We start from the raw sequence: 23,633 nt of genomic DNA on the forward strand, positions 1-23,633 counted from the left end.
ACCATCTATAAAACACTGTAGCCCGCGAGAGGTACGCACGAGCAGCACCGCGTTGTCCGCGTAAAGCAGAATGGGGATCCCTCTCGTTCCTATCCTTGGCGAGTCCACCCCAAGAGCACCTAATGCCTTGTCCAGACCATTTATATACAAAGTGAATTAGAAAGGGGCCAGAATGCAGCCCTGTCTTACCCCCCTTGAACATGGAAAGGGGTTGGTGGTACTCCCCTCCTCATTATATCTGACTTGGACGAACGTGTTCCGGTGTAATGTTCTTAAAATGTTTACCAATCCCGGATCTACAGCAAGAGCCCCCATGAGTTCCCACAATTTCCTACGGTTTACCCGATTAAATGCTGCCATCATGTCCATGAAAGACAAGTACACAGTTTCTTGACTGGCAATAGTGTACTTGGCTACCAATAGGTATAAATTAAGGCATTGGTCGGTAGTTGACCGTCCTGGCCTGAACCCATATAGTGTGTCAGTGATTATGTGGTGTTCAACCGCCCAGTCCATTAACCGGTTGAGGATGACCCTACCTAATACTTTCACTGTCAATTCAATAGGAGAAATAGGACAGTAACATAATGGGCTATCCTTATTTCCCTTTTAAAAATGGGGACAAATGTCGCTGTGGACCCAGATGCAGGCATACCCGATTCTACTGCTGCATTAATCACCCTAGTCAATATGGGCGCCCAAAGTTCTACCTGACTCAAGTAAAGATCTGGGGGAACCCCATCGGTACCCGGGGGAGCATTCTGCTACTTGATCCGCCCTCCTCCTGGTAGGGCCCCTTTCATTGGGTGAGGAGATCGTGTACCAGCCCTGGATACCTTAGGTTTAAGATCACACTATTTCCTGGGAAGCACTTCCTACTGCTTCCAATCTAGGACACCCTTCCAGCCATTAATATATGCCGCTGGTTTGAGATGTTAAAACCTGCATTTCTGTTCAGCCAATGGGCCGCCTTGTTAATCAACATACGCAGGGTTTCTTCTCTATCTCTGCTAAGAGCCGGGACCCCTGTCAGGATTACTGTGCATGGGCATGATGCCTGCGGCAGATCTAAAACCGGTAAGCCCACAGTTCACCTAGCAAAGCGCCTTGAGACCCTCACGGGTAAGTAGCGCGCTATACAAGTTTTCTGATTGACTGATTGATTGGCTTAAAGTGGATGCAGTATCATGTGGTATAGGTGTTCTACCCTTTATGTTTATAGAGGCTGGGTCAGAGACCAGATTTTGAGCTGCGGTTCCCACCCTCGTATATCTATTGTCTCCCAAGGTGATGTTTGGCCTTGGGACATTTCCATCCTTAGGCCCCGCAGTTTGCCCTTTGTCTACACCCTCCTTTTGTGCCCTCCAGCTGTGCGCACTCGTAGTTCCCACCCTTCTTTTCTCCCTAGGGGAATCACTACCATTGGAGGTGTGGGACCCTCTTGTGCCTCCAAGCTGTTAACTGATTGCCCTGTGACCACATTTGACAGGCTACTATTCTGTTTGATCAGCAGGGACAGTTTCCCTTCTATCAGATTAATTTTTTCGTGTATGGGCCCTAGGTGGGTAGTTAACATTATTTCCAACCTAGAACACATTTTCCTATCCGCCCAAGTCTTTTCCGCCTCTCCACAATTTGGACACTGGAGGCTGACTGCGTAACTTTCAGTGTCTAGACCTGGTCACTTTGGGCTCACCCTTCTGCTTTGATTTACCATTAGAAATATGGTGCCCCAGCCCCCTGGTTCGCTTTACTGGAGCTGTTGAAACAGCCAATGAAGTGGCAACACTGTTTGTAATACTTTTGTCTATTAAAGCCCTTTTGGATCGGGTAACTACCTCCCCACCTTCCCTTGGGATAATTTCTACGCCAGTTAGATCTACGGCCCATGCAGGCTCTCCCTTAGCCAGCCCTTCCCCATTTGATAACACAGAATTTGGATCAGAGCCCACCTCAGTCTCTTCTGCATTAATCTCCGACGGGCTCAAGTCTTCAGATAGTAACTCAATGGTTTGGGTTAACAGTCCTGCCGCCTGTGGTGATAAAGCGGAAGTTGTTGAGCCATTTGCAATGTAACCACTTTTTGGTTTTACTTGACCTAGAGGAACCCCAGCAATGGGTGATTTAATTGTGGCTATACTGCCCATTAAGGACCGCTTTTGCGCCACAATCGAGTCCAAAGAGAGTCTCTTTTCAGTCAACTGTATTTCGTGGACTAGTAATGACTCTGCTCTCGATAGGAAGGCATCAAGGGTCCCCTTTACACCTCCCCCCACCATAGAGCCCGTTGCTTTCCGCTTACTCATCCCGCCAGATGATTAATATGGGCGGACTAATAAGTAAATGCGAGTATAGTACCTTAAAAACTGATTGAGTTCTGTCCCAATGACCTCTGTGTTTTCTGGGCCCTGATTGTCCAAAAGGGCCCTTTAGACACCTCCAAACGTTTGTTAGTGAGATGGGAGCCAGCTGGTAGTCACCTTTGCCCAGTACTCACGTCTTCTTCCAGTAATCGGCAGTGCTTTGGGGTCCATGGTTGAAATTAGAGGGGTGGCCCAGCCCGGCCTCATCCGGTCCCTGACGGGCGCGGACGGGCCCGCCCTTGGCCCGGGCTTGGCCCAGGAAGCGCCTGCCCATGTCCTGCACTGCGGGAGTCCTAGTGCAAATTTAAAGCGCCTCCTGGTGCTCTAGCATGATGCGTGATGACAGGCGCCACAGGGGACGCTGGGGGATCAGCAGAGTACAGCAAAGAACCAAAACCGGCGTTGCAGTCCCCTCAGACTGAGCAGAGCAGAGCTGGTGAGGGCGTCCAATAGCAGTAGCAGCAGCTTTAATAAAGGAACTGTCAATAAATTAAAAACGATATCCATCGTCTGTGATTGATATCTATAAATGCCTTTCATTTCATATCTCAGCGGACGGCATTTGTCCGTAATTGTATCCTTTCTTCTACTAGAGAGAGGATAATTCTGAAAGGTGAGATGTCTGAGCTAAAGTGGAAGTACCTGCTGCCTTATAGAAATATAAATGTGTGCAATCTGTTAATCTGCAAACGTAAAGGCTTCTTGGAAGTCGCTTGGTGAGATGCTTGTTTTCCAACCTATGATGTGGAGGGTACTTTTTTTAGGCAGTTATAAAAAAAATTGCACTAGGTACAATCTTTGTATTACTAAAGATTATACTAAATTTATTTGCACATTTGGCAGCATTTACTTGTGTAATGCAAGTTTAAAATAATGGCTTACGCCTTCGTGGTGCTTTCTATGACAGGCAGGGACCTCCTAGCCCTAAAAATTCTCTAGTCATTGTTCCCTGTTGAAGCAAACAAGATTCAATTTTATGGGCCTCTAGTTGCACAGAGATTTCATAACAAAGTGTGCACTGCCCAATGTTAACTTATTTCATTTTTCATTTAAGGTGTACGTTATTTTTCATGCAGTTACATGATGGTGAAAGGTCACAAAATATTAACAGAATATTTTGTTCTTTTTAGCCACACCTTTGATTCCATCTCCACGATCACTGACTCCATCTACATTGTACTTAGGATCACAGTACCCATACTTTTGTTAATAAACTTCGACCACTGTGTTGAATAGCTGTGTAAAGTCAAAGAAAGCCAGTGATATTAGCACATGGTGACCTGCCTTCCCTTACCTTCGCTAACTTTTTTTCAGATATTGGGTAAGATTAACCTGTGATCTGTATTTATTTACCACAGTGTACTGTTCATCTGAGAGAAATGTACAAAACACTGTCCTCTGGTCATAAAGGGGAGTGAGAAAAGAAAATGAATGTAGTCAGTGACTTAACGGCACTACGTGTGAACAGGAAACCTGGGTTCAAATCTCAGCTTTGCTGTATGACTAAATTGTGTTACCTAAGTCAAATCCCTTTACTTCATGTGTCTTATTTTTTTCATAGTGGCAATTGAGAGTACTTTCAATAGATTCAGTTCACAATGGGTGCTGTACACTTGCTTTCATGGCCTGTAGTGCTCATCCATAACAATTATAATGGCCATGATGTAAGGGACACCAGCCAATTGATTCACTTTGTTCTCTCACGGGGTTGTCAGGAGGTAGGGTTTATACATGTTTTAAAGTTCATGTTTACAATCTTTCACTTCCAATAAATGTTAATGCAATGTTGTACTAAATTAAATCTCTTCCATATGTTAAAGAAACACTTCCTACATTTCAAAATCTTTATCATGTTCCTACATTTTGTTTGTTGTTTACTTTACATCCCAAACCGTTTGAAAGCTGTGCGTGTTCTTTCGCATTTAGGGGTGAGCCAGACCACTGGTTCAGCCTTGGCTTGACTGCAGAGCCATTTTAAGACATTGACAAGTGGGCAACTGCCCAAGCCCCAACCTTCCATGGCACCTGCCCACCCTCCACAAGCACCAACAAAAGACCATTGCATCAGCAAAGTTTACCACTTGACTGTGCCTCTTGTGTTTCTGGCCTCTCTGCTGAGACTACTCCCCAAGTTTTCAATACTTTCCGATACTCATGGCGGGCCCATATTGTCAGATTTTGGATCTGTCACACCTTGTTCTTGTCTTCCATCTTTGTGCGGTTCTTGGCAACGACCTTTTGAATCAATTGCTACAAATCTGATCTCAACTTCATCCTACTCTTTAATTCTCTTTTTCTGGTGGTATGGGCTCCCAATTCTTAGATAAATGTAGAGTACCTAATGCACACTTTAATGCAGAAGAATGTCCTTCTGGGTGCTTTAAAACTACCAAAAGTTATGGGTACCTCACATTCCGACATTATGTGTGAGACTCTCATCCACACCATTTGCTCTGCCTCATTAATGTTTTAGGTTTAGCATGTAGGGGAGGGTGAGGTGAACCAGTTTTTTTGAGCAACTTTTCTAAACAAGAAGACGGTGAAAAGGTCACTTACCTTAATATTTCCCACACTGTTTGCCATGGGTTTTAAAATGTTGAGAAACATAACCAAAATGTTGTTGTTGCTTTCTCTCCAAGAAAGATTGCTTTAGGCTGATGCCCTTGCCTCCATGCTCAAGAGCATCACTTTATTAGTCAACACGGACATAATATGCCATCTGAATGTAGCATACCTATAGGTATTCACATACAGAGCGCAGTGAATAAATAGTACAATATAAAAAAACTGTAAATAAATGCAGTGATAAGGTAGTGGGGTATGGCCTCTCCTTGGATGTATCCATAAAATGTACTCTTTGCCCTGAATTCTAAGAGTCCTCCACAGAATTTGTTGGGACTCCTACATCGAGGAAACACGTTGGAAAAGGAAGGAGAAACAATATACCCCTATGGCAGTGGGAGGGTTTCAATTGTAAATTGCTTCTGAGGTGGGTGGTGAGGAGGAATTTCAACCATGGATCAATTTTCAGAGACCCGGAAAACATGTCTCGCCAAGTGCCAATTTATGTACCTGGAAAGTGAGACAGGAATGCAGACTTGGCAGACAATTTCAGAGCAGTACAACAGTGAGTTAGATTGGTGGATGTAAATATTTTATGGTATTTCAAAAGGGAAGTGAAGTTCGTGGATGCAGAAAAACTAATCCACAGTCCTGCTAAGTACCACGAATCAGGCGTTAGAATAATGCATTTCAGTGTGGTGTTCCGCATCACCGCACTGAAATGCATTGTCATGCATTGTAAGCAGAGTGTCACAGCTGTCACTCAAGCCATTAGCGCTGCCTAAAACTGTGTAAAATGGAGTGGCAGCTGGCAGTGCGCGCTGCTCCCGTATCATGCTTGGGGCTCACTCATCTGGCTGAACTACTTTAGTAGCAGAAACACTGACTTTTGCAATGTGGGGAGGGGCGTCAAATCCTGCTGTGAGTTAACCTTTGGGAGGGGCTGGGATACTTTGCTTCTCAGTCTGAGCAGCAGAAAATATTTGAGTCATGGCTGTGCTGCCCACGGCGATTTAAATTGCTTAGAGAGGTAGACTAGGGTGACAGTTGCAGCAACAGTGGCCAGGACTGTTACTAGTTGGCTAGCCCAGAGCACTCACTGAGGAGGCAGGCAGCAAATGCTGCTGTGGCTCTCTGCCTGCCACCTGAGCCTACCTCGCAGAGTAGAGTCGCTCCAAGCGTTACTTCAAGAGAAGTAAGCAAGAGAGTGGTGCAATGCAGCCACCCGGCTGTGTGTATGTGATTAATTAATTCTTTCAGACACTGCCAGCGGGTGATCGGCAGCTGCCTGCAGTCAGCGGGTGCTGGTCGTGTTACAGAACTCATTGTAGCTCACGGAATTTCTGTAATGTCCTGGCATGGCTGCATGTTCCACTATTGCTAATTTATTTTGCATAATACCATATTTGAAAGTGCTCTGTTTTTTACGTCACCTCGTCAGAGAGGAGTCTGAAAATCAGACTGCCCACTGTCTAGTCTATACAAATGTAAAGCATAAAGGACTACTTGTAGCACTTGAAACATTACTGCTCACCACTTCCTGGCGACCTCAATGTCCAGAAGCATTTTGTTTATCCCAGCATGTGTGTACTAGCTGAGCATGCAGGGCAGAACCTGTGGGGCACATAAGGACGAAGTCCCTCAGCAAAGATGGAACACTTGTTGTATGACTCGCATTTGGGGGTCCACTGACACTACTCATTACCGTACTTGGAAGGTGCAGGGTGCTCGCCCAGTTTCCAGGCAACAGTACAATAATTCACAGCAGAGCACATCAGTTTTCCATCCCATAACCAAGATCTTATCTGTAAATCAACTGAGCTGGCCAGCCCAAGTCTGTCTATATTTACTTGCTGTAATAGCCATGTCAAGTGCCACCCATTTGCGTGGCAAACTCTAATGCTTGCTGTGATGCAAAACTGAAATGACCAAAAAATGTTAGACTAACCAATGCCTAGCAGTTGGCAGAGCTCATATCCTGAAACTGTTAGACAATGTTGACAAAAACACTGGCATTTCAGAGCTCCCAGGTACAACAATTGTGTCCAGTGAACCACATACAGTGTATACTCAGGCTGAAACTGGGACCCTTTCTAGTTGCATCTCTTTCTGTTAAGAGTTGTCACACACGAGGCAAAGCACAAGGCAGCTGAGAACAACTGGACTTGACATCGGGGCACCTGGTAACAAGTCTCAGAAAAATCTGACAACCTATGGTGAAATAAAAACCACCGTGGATTATCTTGAAGACCTAGTACTTTCCCTCATGAATTTGTGAATACTTGATTGCCCCTACCTCTAAACCAAGCCCCTAAGCTGTTGACTGAAAGAGTACTAAGACAGTACCCATCCTTCTGTTGTAGTTACAGACCAGAAAACTCTTGCTATCACCTCTCCCTCCTCTGTCTCCATCCTTTCCTTGATATACATTTCTCCCTCACTTCATGTTATCTCCTTCCTCTACATTTTCACATCCCACCCTCCTCTTCTCATTATACACACCATTCCCTCCCTTCGCTCTCTCTCACTTTCCCTTTCTCTGGTTTTTCCCCTTCTTTCATCTCATTCTCTTGATCCTTCCTACCTTCGATATTCTTCCACTTGTCTCCTCTGTCTTTGTTTCTTCTTTTCACTCAATCACTTTAATTGCTTTGCTTCAGTACCTCCCATGTTCTCCTTCCTCTCTTATCTTCCTATTGTCTTGGTCTTCCTCTCGCCTTCTCACCACTGGATTCCATCTCTTTTCTAACCTATTTTGTCTCAGTTTTTTTGGTCTTTCTTGAAGCCTCTTCCTCCTCCTTTTCTTTCTACCTATCCTATCAGGTCCTCCCTGGACTACAAACAAGGGGCCTCATTTATGACTTTTTGCCGTAGGGAAGCGCAGCAGGCCTTCCTGCTGCGCTTCCCTACGGCAAAAGAAAAGGGCAGAAATGCGCCGTATCTATAAGATACGGCGCATTCCTGTCCTTTTTCCGTCCGCCGGCGCACAATGGGCTGCCTGCGCCAGCGCAGGCACCCTTGCACCATGGTGCAAGGGTGCCTGCGTTGCGGGGAAGATTATTTTTGTACAGGAAGGGAAACCTTTCTGTACAAAAATAATCACAAGAGGCTTTTCCTCTTTCTATGTGTGCTGTAGAATGCAGCACACATAGAAAAAGGAAATACGAGGAGACATTTCTCCCTGTTGCGCCTCCCTTACGCCTCCCCTGGGGAGGCGTAAGCTTTTGGCACTGCTTCAGAGTTACGATTTCTCGTAAATCTGGGGCAGTGTCAAAAGGCCATGGATGTTGCTGGGAACGCCCCCAGCAACACCCATTGCACGCCCTTTAACACAGAACACTGCGTTAAAGGGACTGATATTTATCAGGCAGCAGTACACCACAAAAACTGGCGTACTGCTGCCTGATAAATACCACGCAGGCTTCTGCGCCACGGAACTTCATGAAAAGTGAAGTTCCGATGGCGCAAAGGGGCCTCATAAATGAGGCCCTAGCATCCTAGGACCCGTTTTGGGCTTTCAGCCCTCTTTAGCCAGAATAGCTTGACTCTAGTGGCATGGAGAGCATGGGACTCACGTCTGAGCAGATCTCTGTACAGGGGCGAATGTATGACATTGTTCTGCATTCTGTCCATCAATTGTTGTTTTTGCATTTGTCACCCCAAGTGGGATGGGTATGCTCAGACGCAAGTCCCATACTCTCCACACCACTGGAGTCAAGCTATCCTGGCTGAAGACGGCTGATAGCCAGAAACCGGTCCTAGGATGCTTGATTCTGGTCCAGGAAAGACATGGCATGGCAGTTTGGCTGGACTGATCCTATGAGGCACAGGGTCAAGGCTGATTTGCATATGGCCATGTCTGAACTGGGGTGGTGTGGAGTGCAAAAAAACGATGGCTTTAGGCCCAGATCTCTGTACTGGGGTGAATGTATGACATTGTTCTGCATTCTGTCCATCAATTGTTGTTTTTCCAGGATTGGAGTAGCACCAGTCGACAGTGTAGACTCCGAGATGGCAGAGTCCAAGTACAGAAGGATTATAGTTAGAAGTCTTTTATGTTCCTGTCACTTCAGATCAGGAGACCAGCCAACAAGCCCTTGGAGTCGCTCTGGGTTCTGTGGGTCGAGTGATGCAAATCTAGTCCTTCTCACCCAGACCAGGAGGGCACCAGCCAGCAGGTCAGCAGAGCAAGAAAGCAGTTCTTCCATAGCAGCAGTTCAGCAGAGTAGCAGTCCTTCAGCAGCACAGCAGTCTTTCTTCCTGACATTGTTTCCACAGGTCCAAAAGTGTTTTGAAGTAGTAGGGTCTGAGGTCAAGTTCTGATACCCAGTGGTGCCTTTGAAGTGGGGGGGGGGGGCTTCAAAGAAGGGACTCAGAAGTGCCTAGTGGTCCTTCCTGCCCAGGCTCCAGACTCATTGCAGGGGGGTATGCAGGCCTTTGTGTGGGGACAGGACACAGCCTATTCAGGTGTAAATGTGAGGCTATGGCCAGCTCCTCCCTCCCATCCTCCCAGGATGGCCCATCAAGTCACATCTAAGCTCCCAATGTGTTTGGCTGTCTAGAGTGAATGCACAAAGCCCAGCTATCATCCAACCGAGACATACAATCAGAGAGGCTGCAGGCACCCAGTTCAAAGGCAGGAAAACGCCAACTTTCTAAAAGTGGCATTTTCGATACCGTAATGATAAATTTGGACTTTGCCATCAAACAGAATTTATCATTTCAATTCTATAGGTACCACACATGATAGATCCATCCCCTCAATTTGGAATTACAGCTTCTTAAATGTAATAATGAACGCCCAATGTTAACCTATGAGAGAGGTAGGCCTCACAGTAGTAAAAAAACGAATCTGGGAGTTTTTCACTACCAGGACATTTAAGACTTAAAAGTACCTGTCCTACCTTTTGCTTGCACAGAACTCTGTCGTATCGACTACATACGGCCTACCTTAGGGGTGACTTACATATGATAAAAGGGAAGTCTAAGGCTTGGAAAGGGGTTTTACATGCCATGTTGATATGGAAGTGTAACACTGCATTCAGGCTGTGATGGCAGGTGTGAGACATGTTTTAAGTTTAACTTTGTTTTTTATTGACATTCAGTGGTAAGAGAATAGCATACATTTCCAGAAAATCACCCAAAGCCTCAACTTTACAGCCCCTTAGTGGGCATAATGACCAACAAGTTTGCACTGTGTGTTGGTGCCATGCCGCCTGGCCCCCCTTGGTTGCTAGGAGGTAGTCCATAGAGTCTCTGCGTATTCTGGAATCATGTAAGTTCACATTTATACCGCAATGTCTAATAAAAAGAAGAAAAAGAAGAGAAACACACAAGAAACAGAAAACAGTCCCTTCCCTCCCCCCCCAACCCTCCCCTGAACTGGTGTGCTTGAGACCTATCTTACTTAGAACACTATATCTGGCAGAAGCACAGGCGCAGATCATGATGCCAGAGTTGGTATATCGGGGCCTGTGAGTCGTAGGAGGCGAAGGTATATTGGGCATGTAATCTTGTTCATTTCAGATGCAAGCAAAGAGACTATTGGTTGCCATGAGTCATACATTTTTGCCCTTGTATTAGTGAGAGAGGCCTATATCTGTTCCACCTCTAAAATGTGCAATAACCTGTGTATTCAGCCTATGTGTGTCGGCCTTGTCTGCGTCCCCAATGAAATAAGGTGTATTGGAGTGCCCCTCCCAAAACCAACCCCATTTGCTTCCCTCATCAAGATCTTAATGGGTATGTCAGGGAATTGGGCAGTCCGAGCACTACGTAGACCGGGAACCGTGGTATTTGCATCTCGAATTGTTGGTCTAACTCGTCCAGGATCGTCGTCCAATAGCCAGATAGTTCCCTGCGCTCCCACAACAGGTGCACTAGCGTGCCTTCCTCCCCGCATCCCCTCCAGCAAGTTGGGCTACGGTCTGGGTTTCATCTATTAAGGCAAACCGGGGTCAGGTACCAGTACATGGCTATCTTGACTGCAGCCTCCCTGCTGGCAGTGTTGCGTGCAGTGTGATTGGCTCGGAAGTAGATGCCATTCCATTCTTTTACTGAAATATCCCTTCCCCATTACTTCGCCCATCTTTTCTGGCTAGCCGTGCTCGCCGTAGGAGCCGGGGGCGCAACATGTCATACAATTCAGAGATCTTTTTCTTGTCCGTATTCTTGGTTAGAAGCCATCGGTCGTATTTTGTCAGCTTCCTGCTCACCTTTGGCTGCATCTCCGTGTGAAGGATCCAATAATGGAGCTGCAGGTAATGAAACCTCTCCATTTCCGAGAGGCCATAGTCCGATCATAAATCCGAGAAGAAAATGATCCCGTCTATATCACAGAAATGTCCTGCCGCTTTATACTCTGTCTCCCGCCAACCCGCAAACACCCTTCTGCCCATCCCCGGGAAAAATTCCTTGTTATCCAGTAGGGGAGTCATAGGAGAGGGAAAATATGTCAATTCCCACTTAATGGCCACACCATCCCAGACCCTGAGTAGTTGTGCGTAATGGGTGAGCCCTGTAGATTTGGGGGCCTATCTTAGAGGAAAGGGACTTTCCAAAGAGAAAGTTTGGCCAGCACCCTATCCTGGAACAGCCATCTCTTCTCGGATTGCAATCTGTTTCATTCTACGAGAAATCGTAACTGTGTTGCTCGGAAATATTCCAGAATGTTTGGGATCCCCAGACCACCCTCATTGGGTCGTAGATAGACCAACTCTTTCCGCATCCGGGGTCTTGCCCCTTCCCAAACAAACTGTTTTATTGCTTGTTGCAGTTTCTGAAGAGTACCTGTTGGTGGCCAAATTGGATTTGTCTGAAAAAGATATAATGCTTTGGGAAAGATAATTGTTGCTACCCTCCCCAGGAGTGATAGCTGGTGGTGTGTCCATTGTTGCAGTTCCTCGAGTGGTTAATTTGAAATAGTTGAGCATTACCGTTTGTGGCACAGATGGTGCCAACTAAACTCCAAAGTATGGTAAAGATGACATTGTATGTATCCCTGCGTAAGGGGCTCTGTCCGCAGCCTGAGTGTTCCCTCTCTGGTTCAACAAAAGAACCATAGACTTCCGACATTGACCTGGAAACCCGAGACCTGACCAAAGGCCTCCAGTTCTCGCAAGAATGCCGGTACAGAGTGTGCTGGCGTTTTGAGGGAAGTGATGATGTATTCCGCATAAAGACTGATTGCGTGTCTCTCCCCGCCGAATGGAATGCCCAGGATGTCAGGGTTATCTCTTACCGTCTGAACGAGCAGCTCAATGGAGGGTAAAGAGGAGAGGCGACAGCGGACATCACTGGCGGGTCCCTCTCTGAATCTTGAAGGGGCTGGATGATATCCCATTCACCCTAATAGTCGTTGTGGGCTTGCTGTAGCAGCTCGATACCCAGGAACCTCAACCTGTCCCCAGGCCAAAGTGAATCAGGGTCTTGTCTAAGAAAGACCAATCCACTTGGTCAAATATCTTCTCAGCATTGACCGATAATAGGAGAGCATCCTTGTCAGTGCGATGGGCCTTGTCCACTAAATGTAAAATGCATTTGGTGTTGTCGCCACTCTGTCTATTGTGGATAAAGCCATACTGGTCAGGTTCGACGCTGCCCGGATCGAGGGGGCCCAATCTAGCCGCCAGCACCCCTGTGAAGAGCTTCAGATGTACATTGAGGAGCGACACGAGGCAATAGGAGCCGCAGAGTGATTTATCTTTCCCGTGTTTGGGCAGTACTACTATGGACGCCTCTAGCATCTCCGGAGGGATAGCTCCCAGGCCAGTAAAAGAATTGAAGAGCCTTGTCAAAAGCAGAGCAAAAACATGGCAAAAGGATTTATAGAACCCGGGCAGAAAAGCTGTTGGGTCCCGGTGATTTCAGTAGTTTGAGGCACTAGATTGCCCCTATGTCTTCCTCTTCCTGTATGGGTGACTCCAACAGTTCTGCGCGCCCTGGCCCTAGAGTCGTTAAGTGTACGTCCTGGAGGTAGGTGTCGATGTGGGAGCTTTGAGGGGTGTCTTTGCGATAAAGCTCAGCAAAGAATGTTTGAAAGACCTTTGCTATCTCCTCATCATTTTCTACTGTCTTCCCTGAGCTCGATCTGAGGGACTAAACCTTCATCTGCAGGGTGCAGGCTCTCAGTTTGATCGCCAGCATGTGCTCCGTTTTATCGCCCCAATGTATTAGGAGTGTTTGAAACTGAACGCTGTGTATTCAGCCCAGTCTAAGTCGAGTCCCGCTAATTGGGCCCCAGCCGCTTTAAGATGGCGCCAAACTCTTGGTGCCCCAGTCCTACTGTGCACCCTCTCCAATTCGAGTACTTGTGCGGTGATCTGCTCTCTCTTGGTTTTGCGGTCCCTGTTTACACCTGCAGAGATCGCAATCAATTTCCCCCTCCCCACTGCCTTTAGGGCCCCCATAGGGTAGCCAGGGAGACATTGGGAGAATCGTTCAGGTCTAAGTGGTCTGTGATGCATTTGAGGATCTGGTCATGTGTCGCCGCAACATGCCCTCCTGCAATCTCCAACCCCCAAGTTTCCTATGTGGCTGAGGTACCCATAATGTCACCGTCGCTGCATCATGTTCCGAGAGAGACGCCGGCATGATGTTTAAGTCCCTCACCAGGGCGTTGAGTTCCTGCGTGCCCAACAAATGGTCAAGCCTAGCATATGTGTGCTGTGCGTGTGAATGGAAAGATAATTGAGAGGTGTGAGGATGAGCCACAGACCTACAAGCCCTCTATTCTGTAGCCATTCCTGCCCCTCACAAGACAATTCCTCAGTCTGGGTATATCTCTGGCTGGATCTGTCCACTGACGTGTCCATTACTACATTTAGGTCCCCCCCAACGATTATCCACCGCTCTTGCGTGCTCAGGACTTCAGAGAGGGCTGCTTTCAGGAATTTCTCTTGCCCTGAGTTGGGTGCATAAATGGACCCCACTATGATACTAGATCCCCGCGCCAGGATACTAGTCAGTAATCCCCGCACCAGGATACTAGTCAGTAACAGAGCGGGTTATAAAACAATTTATAATATATAACATAACATGATGGGCGAACCAGAGTTTATAGGCTTTAAGATGCCCCTTAACTTCTGCTACCTTGACCCTCACTTTCCCTCCAAAATGCTGAGCCACCAGGATTGCGACCCCTGCCTTTTTGGCTTTTGTTGAAGAAAAGAACTGCTGAGGAAATGCCCTGGACCTCATCCAGTGCCATTCCTTGGATAGGAAGTGAGTCTCCTTAAGAAGGCATACATCTGCCCCCGAGTGCCCTAAGTCGGACAGTATGGATTTCCGCTTATTGGGGTTATACAGGCCCCTCACATTTAGAGTGAGAGTGTGTAGTGTAGAGTGTGTCATGGGATATGATCGAAAGTGGATTGCGATGGTAGCGGACTTTCCCACCCCACTGTCATATTTGCGCCCTCTACCTCCTCGCCACTGAGTTGCCCTGTTGGTCGCTTAATCAGCTGGATCCCCCTTTGTAGCACACCATTTCCCCCCCCACCCTCTCCCTAACCCCAACCTGAACTCCCATCCCCCCCCATATTGTCCAGTGCCCGCAGGGCTTGTTCACATATACCTGGAAAAAATAAAGAAGAAGGACATGGCATGACCCAAAAAAACCCTGACTCCTCGCTCCAAGCAACACCCCACCCACACCCTACATGGTACACTTGCTTGCAACAGCCCCTTCAGGACCCAGGAGCTGTCCTGGGATACTGTGTCTTTGAGGACCGTCTCTAGCAATGCTTGTCTTTCCTGCACCATGGTTGTGAGATTAGGCTCCCTGGAATTGGCCTGAAGGCGCCTCCTCCATTCTCTGCCATTGCTCTCGTGCCTCTCTCCGATACGACTGGACCGCTCCTCGGGACTATGGAATTGGCAGACCTAATAACTTGCAGGCCTTCTGTAGTGATTTAATCTGGTGTATTGTGCTGTCCCACTTGAAGATTAACCGGAACGGATGACCCCAGGAGTACGCCACTCCTTTCTCCCGGAGATGTGAGGTCACCTCTTTAAACTCCCGCCACTTCTGTAGCATGACGTTGGCAAGAGAATGGCCCTGGTATTTAATTGGTTGCTTCATCCTGGCCTCTAGAAGAATGCGTTCCTTGAGGGGATAGTCGAGCAAGAATGCTAGGATTTCTGGCGGTGGCACAGTGGCCCCTCTTCTCAACCCCACTCGGTGGGCTCTGTCAATGCGGATCTCCAAGTCTGGCGGGGCTCCAAGGATATTGTGAAACAGTTCCTGTAAGTAGTGGACCATGTCTGGCCCCTCCGCGTCCGCTGAAACTCCCCTTACCCGAATGTTATTCCGACAAGAGCGGTTTTTGAGATCCTCTGTGTGGGCTTAGATGTCTATTTGTTTTTCCCTCAAGCGTAGCACTCCTGTTGGTGCTATGTTACCTCTTCCTCCTTGGCCTGGTCCTGGTCTTCAATTGTGGCCACCCTCTCTCCGATCGCATCCACGTCTCGGCGGATCTCTTTCACCTCCCCAGCCACTTCGCTTATCAGTGTATGGAAGTCGTCACAGAGGGTGTTAAGCAATGTTTCCAGAAAGGACCGGGTGATCGGGGCCTCCAACCCTTCCGACTTGAGTTGAAGCTAGTTTGTGGGCGTGGACCGGTCGTCTCCTCCTCAGGTTTGTGGGGGTTTGGTTAGAATGCCCTTCACTGTTCTGTCTTTCTTCCTGCGCAGGCAGGACATGTTGGCGGTGTAGGGTATAGGCTGTAGAGTGGCTTTCTGTTCACACCCTCTGCTCCAGTTATTGTATGCCCCCTCGCCCCGCAGTGTTCTGTACTTGGGCGCTATACTATTGGTTCCTTAGGGTTGGTATGATGCTCGGGATGGCGCCTCCCTGGGGGTTCCGCAAGGTAGGTGGATACCTTCAGGACCGAAGCTATGGGTAACCGCACACCCGGTCGATTTGTGTGGGGTCGGCGTTGGTGTCCTCCCAGTGATTGGCTCGTGCGCTGGGCCTGGTGGCCGCATCTAGTGCTAGGTTGCTCACTCTCCGTTAGCCACTTCCAGGCCGAGAGCTGCATCAGAGAGTACGTGGATAAGGAGCACTGCTTCGGGCAGTCCCTCTCTGCCCTCAATGTTCCTACATTCGGCTAAGTACAGCTATCAATGCCCAGGCTGAGGATGCAGCGTAGTTCGTGATTTGCAGTGGAGGGAGTACGTTAACTCCGGGCCAATCCTGTGTCTTCCGTGGTGCCTCTCCTGGTCCTTCAACTTTTGGGTCCCTGTCCCTCTCTGTGTTGGGCCCCCTTTAATGTGCAGTCAAAAGGAAAGTCCCTCAGGCCCTGTCTGTAGGGCCGGCCGCTCGCTCTGTTCGTTGTCCGCTGACAATTGGGGCTCGTAGGTGGGCTCCGCTGATGGAAGCCCTGTAGTGCAGTACTAGCTTGGACTCAAATCCCCCTCTTTTGGTCCGCGTGTATTACTGAGCCGAGTGGGGCTCGCAGGCTGCTTTGGCACTCACCAGACTCTTTCCTGGAAGGTCACTGCTCCACATAGGGCCTGGGCTAGCCCTGCAAGCCCCCGACGCCGCGACCTCAGTCCCTGACTCCAAGACTCTTATCGGCTCGCCGCTAGTGTCGACCTGCTTATGCGATCCCCTGTTCTGGTCACGGCCCAGCCTGCCCACCTGTCCCCGAGCCCGCGAGCGCCAGCCAGTGCATCTGGCTGATGCTCCTCCGGGCCAGTCAGGTCCTCCGGAGCTCCTGAATCCGCCTCCTCCGCTGCTTGATCGAGCGCCTCGCCGTCCGCTAGGCCTCTTGGAGGCTTGGACTCTTCTCTTGTTGCGTGTCATACACCAACGGCGACCGCTATGGGTGCCGCCTTTCAGCAGCGCGCCAGGCCCTCGGCGCCAGTCGATTATCTGGCCCATGCCCCAGAACCGCAATCACCCCGCTTCTCACATCCAGGTTCCGTCCATCTCCCGTTAGCGCTGGGCTCTGCCCGGGGCACTCCGGTAAGACTCTCACCTCATCTAGCTGTTCTCGTTAGGTGCTTATCTGCCCCCGAGGGGCCTGTAGTGTTTCTGGACCCCACGCCAAGCACCGCTCTCGACCTCCACTCGTCTGGTTGGGTTCGGCTGCCATTTTCCTCGCTCTGTGCTGCTGCAGCGCTGGGTGCGGAGTTGTCTGCTCTCCAGCCTCCGGCCCACTTCCACTTTATTTGACAGCGCTGTCGGGCTGGAGTTGCATCCCCTCTTATTCTTGAGCCTTCAGGGGCTGCACTTCACAGGAATGGGCAGATTTGGGTGCCCAGGAGCGGGGAGGCGATGTGAAACACGTCTTACCCGCTCGCTATCTTGGCCACACCCCTGGTGGGACATGTTTTTAGAGTTCTATTTAAGTGGCTGGGATAATATGGGCTGCAGGCCCACTGGTAGCATGTAGCTTACAGTTCCTGGGTATATTGTATACCACTCTACATGAGACTTACAAGTAAATTAAATATGTCAATTAGGTATATATTCCAATCAAACCATGTTTAGGGGAGTGAGTACATACACTTTAGCATAGGTTATCAGTCAAAAAATGCACAGAGTCCTAAGGCCAACAAAAACGAGCTCAGCAAAATTTGGCACAAGCATTCCAAACGTTTGGGGGAAGACCACCCTAAGGCTGACAGGTCTAACACAAGCCATCAAGTAAGAAGAAACCATAATAGTAACAATAAAGCCTACCAATTGTAAGAAATGGGTGGGGTTTAATCCCACTGTAATTTCCTAGTAAATTGACAGTAGATCATTTTCAACCAGGGAGCTGCGCTGTTTGGTAGGCTTGACCTAAAAATGGGACTGGCCGGAGAGGAAAGCAATGAAGTAGAGAAAGCAAATAAGGTTCCTAATCCCTCATTTAGAGTTTGCCTGGTCCTTGCTCATTACCAAGTAGAAGTATATGTGTTCAAGGCAACTTGCGATAGTGAATGCTGCTGCAACTGTAATAGTTAATAGCTTGCTTTTGATGCATTTTAGATGTTTTGAATTATTGCTTTCTTTTGAATGATTGTTCATGCCATGTCTGTTTTGATGCGGATGTTACTAAAATTGTATTGCATCCACCATATCGTTTTTTTTCTAGGTGTATGGGAAATGCATATGAGAAATGTACTGATCCTACTGTACTGCACACTGGACTGAAGTTATTTATTACTCTATACTGAAAATGTAATAAATTAAAAATGTATTGTCTTTCCTCAGTTTAAAAATATATTCTAAATAATTTGGAAAGAGAACAAACTCGATCTACTTCCTACAGTGCATCTTCTTCCCCTAACACTATCAAGACATTGATGTTGCAGCCCCCATTCAAATGATTTGTTTTCCTACATATTCATTTCTGTGACTCTTTAAATAACATATTGTAGAGAGTCAGTAATAGGTATTTGTAGAACGGATTGATTTGTGGGGCAAGAGAAATCCTATTACTTCAACCCCTTGCCTAAGTTTACCGGAAAGCAGTGCGATACTGTGGATACCGCGATTTCAGTCCTGTGTCTTCTGAGAGTTGAAACATGGCTAATGGTCTTAGTTGTACCTGTAGCAGGTCAGCGGTCCTCCTATCCGCAGACCCGGATGTACATGCTGAACATCCTCTGGTCAGGTGTGGCCAGAGGCTTTAAATAAAGGGGAGTGGACCGCATGGGGTCTCACTACGACAAATACTTTACGATTGAGTTTTTTTAACATTACATTGGAGTATCTCAACAGTGATTGATCGCCTGTATATTAATATTTAAATTTTTAATGGAATGTAAGTTTTTAACTTTAATACCCCTGTTTATTTTTATACTTATATAAATAATTATTGTATTTTTTAAACTTAACTGATTTTATATGTAAATTACTGATGAAATGTGGAAATAATTCCCCCATCCCTGTCATTTGGCATTATCATAAAGATTGCTTAATTGTTGTAAATTGCTGTAATGATGATTTTTAAACCTAATTTGTTGTATTTTTATCTTATGCACTTTTATGTTCCAAAGCAGACCGAAATAAAGTATTGAATTGAATTCAGTGAGTGTGGCTCATTTAAGGGACCCGGGAGCGGGGCCTACACTGGGGAATTAACAAGGAGAAATATCACCCCAATACCACAGAACAAATTAGAATGAAGGACCACAGTTCAACGTTTTTCAATGGTATATCTGTGACAGAAAGCAGCACAAGAAAGAGGCCTTCATTCGTTCTTTCCAAAATCGACTCGTGGAAATATCTAAGTGGCGCTATCTGCCCCTAAAAGCCAAAACAACGTATTAGAAGGATCCATGTATGTTGTTATTCAGTACGATGAGTCTGCATTTTAGCCCTCAGTAGGACACAGGCAGGATTTAGAAAACTGGAATACACCACAGTGGGTCAGTGGCAAGAGACGTTTTCCCGCGTAATGCACATTTGGCCTCTTGCAGTAATAGTTTACCTACTCCTACCCTTAACCTTTCTTGTCTGCAAAGCCAGCTAAAATGGCGGCTTTTAAACAAGTGCTGTATTAGGGATTACACACATATTCTGGTATGTTTGCAATCACCTTTCTATAAATACTTTTAGCGTTCATGAGGAATTTTGCACTATGAAGATGTATCATGTTTCAGGCTAAATCATGTTGGCAATAAAAGAAAACATTATTTTACTGCCTCAAGAAGAAAGCATTTAAATAGGTGTACAAACGAATTGCCTGTTTTCTTTAAACGTATTCTTACTTCTGTTCCCACAAACACTTGGACTTCTAAGTGCTTTCTGGGTTCAATCACTGCGGGGGCTCTCAAGAGGAAAATGTCATCGTAGCTGGAGGTACCCACCAATCCATGTGTCAGATAAGGTCAAGGTTTGTAAAGGGCATGGCTAATCTACTTCAGAGCTTTACAACATGCTTCAAAGGTCTCTGACCTACAGCAGCCTGCCACTCCCATTACCAATGAGACTAACACACATTGGGGCAGATTTATGAGGCCCTTGCGCCACGTTTACGCCGCTGTTGCGTCACGCAAGGCGGCGTAAACGTGGCCCATCCCTACGAACGATTTACAACGTGACGCATCTAGGCAGATGCGTCACGTTGTAAAGCCCTGCGCCGCTTGTGGGCGTTCCGGCGCAGGGTGGGCGTTCCGGGGCAGGTGCGCCTCGCAAAAGTGGCTGAGTGAAATCTATGAGATTTCACTCAGTCACTTTTAAGCCAATGCTGCGTCAAAAGACTACGCCTGCTTGAAGCAGGCGTAGGTCTTGACGCAGCATTGTTAAAATGGGGCACCCCCGAGCCTTGCTGGAGCTGCGTCGCGCTTGCGACGCAACTCCAGCAATGCGCCACATTTCCAGCACAGATGCGTCACGCATCTGTGCCGTTTTTGCACCATGGTGCGCCGCATTATAAATGCGGCGCATCATGGCTGGCGGAGCTGTGGCGCACTGTGGCGCATGTTAACTGGCGCATCCCTGGGGATGCGCCAGTTAACATAAATCTGCCCCTTTATCTTGGGAACAGATGCTCTCAAAACGAAGGAAGGGACAGAGGCCTTCACGAAGCAAACATTAAGCATTGGAACAAGAAACATAATTGATTAGAACGTGTCTTCTATTCTGTGTAATAGAACACAAACTAGATCTGGCACGCGAGTTATGCTACCTTTTATAAAACTGATATATAAAAATGTCTAAAACACCAGTAGTCTGGAAATGATAGGCTGAAATACCACGCCATTCTCCCATGTCATGAGAATGGCTCTTTAAAGTTCCAACACCCATTGAATGGCTCTATATTCTTGTTGACAACTCTTCATCTCTTTCCCAGTGTTATTAATCAGATTCCTGCTAAACATTTTAGACTTGGGGGTTCGTTTCTGCATTTGCATTCTTGTACTTTGGGACATGGTGAAGGTTTATTTATACCTGTCATAGTCAAAGAATTGAGTATAAAAGGTTTCCCACTGAGGTCCGTTACGGCGTAGTTATAGTTTGTCAATCTTTCTAGACTGATGTTCTTTAATCCTCATTGGATGGGCCAACAGAATGCAGAGATCTCTTTTCAATCAATCAATCAATCATAGCATTTGTAACGTGCACTTCTTACCCTTGAGGGACTCAAGGCGCTTAGGGGTGGGGAGTCCTGCTACTGGCTAAAAGCCAGGTTTTGCGAAGTTTTCTGAAGGTCAGTAGGTCTTGGGTCTGCCGTAGGCGGATGGAGAGGGTGTTCCATGTCTTGGCGGCGAGGTGGGAGAATGATCTGCTGCCGGCTGTCACTCTTTGGATGCGGGGGACGGTGGCGAGGGGGCGGTCGGCGGAGCGGAGCTGGCCAGTGGGGGTGTGTAAGCTGAGTCGGCTGTTGAGGTATGCTGGTCTGGTGTGTGGAGTGCCTTCTGTGCTTGGGTGAGGAGCTTGAAGGTTATCCTCTTGTTGACGGGGAGGCAGTGCAGGTCTCTCAGGTGGGGTGTGATGTGGCTGCGGCAAGGGATGTCGAGGATCAGTCGTGCGGAGGCGTTCTGGATGCGCTGGAGCCGTTTCAGGAGTTTGGTCGAGGCTCCTGCGTAGAGGCCGTTTCCGTAACCCAGTCGGCTGCTAACAAGGGCCTGGGTGACTGTCCTTCTCGTAACAGTGGGGATCCACTTGTAGATCCTTCGGAGCATGTGGAGGGTGTTGAAGCAGGAGGAAGAGACGACATTGATATGCTTTGTCATGGAGAGTGTGGAGTCGAGGATGACCCCTAGGTAGCATGCTTGGTCGGTGGGTGTTGGAGCTGTTCCTAGTGCGGTCGGCCACCAGGAGTCGTCCCAAGCCGAGGGGGTGGATCTGAGGATGAGGACCTCTGTCTTGTCCGAGTTCAGCTTCAGTCGGCTGTTCCTCATCCATTCGGCAACGGCCTTCATTCCTTTGTGGAGGTTGGTTTTGGCGGTGTGGGGGTACTTGATGAGGGAGAGGATCAACTGGGTGTTATCAGCATAGGAGATGATGTTGAGGTCGTGCAGACGGGCGACGTGGGTGAGCGGTGCCATGTAGATGTTAAACAGCGTTGGGCTGAGGGACGAGCCCTGGGGTACGTCGCAGATTATCTCAGTGGCTTCGGAGCGGAAGGGGAGGGAGGCGGAGGCTCTTTGTTCTGCCAGAGAGGAAGGAGGTGGTCCATTCCAGGGCAATCTCTTGGATCCTGGTGTCGTGGAGGTGTGTTCGTAGCGTGAGGTGGCAGACCGTGTTGAAGGTGGCTGACAGGTCCCGGAGGATGAGGGCTGCGGTTTCTCCGCTGTCTAGCAGGGCCCTGATGTCATCGGTGGCGGCAATGAGTGCAGTTTCGGTGCTGTCGTTGCTGCGGAACCCGGACTGGGATGGGTCCAGGATGCTGTTCTCCTCGCGGTAGCTGGTCAGTTGTTTGTTGATGGCCTTCTCGAAGACCTTCGCCGGTAACAGGAGCAGGAAGATGGGTCGAAAGTTCTTGAGGTCCTTGGGGTCCGCCTTGGGTTTCTTTAGTAGGGCGGTGATCTCGGTGTGCTTACAGCTCTCCGGGAAGGTTGCTGTTTCGAAGGAGATGTGGATGGCTTTCCGGAGATGGGGTGCGATGGTGGTGTTGGCTCTGTTGAAGATGTAGTGTGGGCATTCATCTGATGGGGATCTGGAGTGGAAGGTGTTCATGATCTTGATGGTATTGTCATCGTTGATGTTGGTCCAGGAGAGCAGACGGTTGGTGTGGATGGTGGTCATGGGGGCGGAAGTCTCAGTGGTTGCCAGGCAGTAGTGGTGTTGAAGTTGTCGTGGATGTCTGCGATCTTGCGGTGGAAGAAGGTGGCCAGCGAGTCGCACAGGTCTTGAGAGGGTGGGATGTCGTTGGTGTTGGAGAGTTCCTTCACGATTTTAAAGAGCTCTTTGCTGTTGTGTGCATTGTTGTCTAGGCAGTCATTAAAGGATGCCCTTTTGGCGCATTTGATGAGGTGGTGGTGTCCGCGTGTGGCATTCTTGAAGGCTGCTTAGCTTTTTGGTGTTCATTCATGGAGCCAGTTCTTCTCTGGCTTTCCGCAGGTTTCTTTTAGCACTGCTGCACATCTTTTTAGCTCTCTGATTGAGGAAGTTGCTGGGTGGGGCTTCCAGATCAGAGATAGGATAAGGCGCCAGACTGGCTAATATTGCTTTTTCCTGCTGTCATTAAGGCGGCTCAGGGACCACCAGGGAAGGAGTGCTGAGCAGCTGTACACAGAGGGGCTCCAGGGGTTCACAGAGATGGGAGGCAGTGGCATCATGAGAAACTGAGGAGGGCAACGCAAAGCATGACACTGTGGGCTGGATGTTGTGGGGCCCACATTGTGGGGCCCACAGAAGCAATGCAGTAGGCAGATGCACACACAGAGCGCTAGCGAGGGGGAGTACAGTGGCACTCAATGTCTGCAAGAGGGACAGGGACACAAAGGTTTTGCTGGGGTGCGGGCTCATAAACAGCAGATGAGGAAGAGGCAAGGAAAAGACAAAAAGGCTGCAGGGTTAGGGTGGACCACATAGAAGGGGTGTGGGGAAAGCTCAGTTTAGCATATACGTCATGCAGAGCAGGAGGGGTCAGACCGAGGAACTGCAGGGGGCCAAGTCCACATAGATTAGAGGCAGGGTCGCATAGAAGGGTGGCGGGGTAAGAAGCTAGGTGGATGACATTCTGAATGGCTGTAAGTGGTACTGGGGGCACAAAGAGAGCTACAGCGCAAGGCAGGATGACACACAAAGCTTGCAGCAGGTTG

At 48.2% G+C, this 23,633-nt stretch overlaps 1 protein-coding gene and 1 pseudogene across 2 annotated transcripts in view; one reads left to right on the forward strand and one right to left on the reverse strand.

Moving 5' to 3' along the window:
* The window catches only part of PRKCQ (protein kinase C theta), a 450,307-nt gene that overhangs the window by 319,998 nt on the left and 106,676 nt on the right, over positions 1-23,633 (reverse strand). The window lies entirely within an intron of this gene.
* The window catches only part of LOC147751087 (sulfotransferase 1C1 pseudogene), a 32,473-nt pseudogene continuing 24,606 nt past the window's right edge, over positions 15,767-23,633 (forward strand).

This window comes from Lissotriton vulgaris, chromosome 1_1 (genome assembly GCF_964263255.1).
Source record: "Lissotriton vulgaris chromosome 1_1, aLisVul1.2, whole genome shotgun sequence".
Classification (NCBI taxonomy): Eukaryota; Metazoa; Chordata; class Amphibia; order Caudata; family Salamandridae; genus Lissotriton; species Lissotriton vulgaris.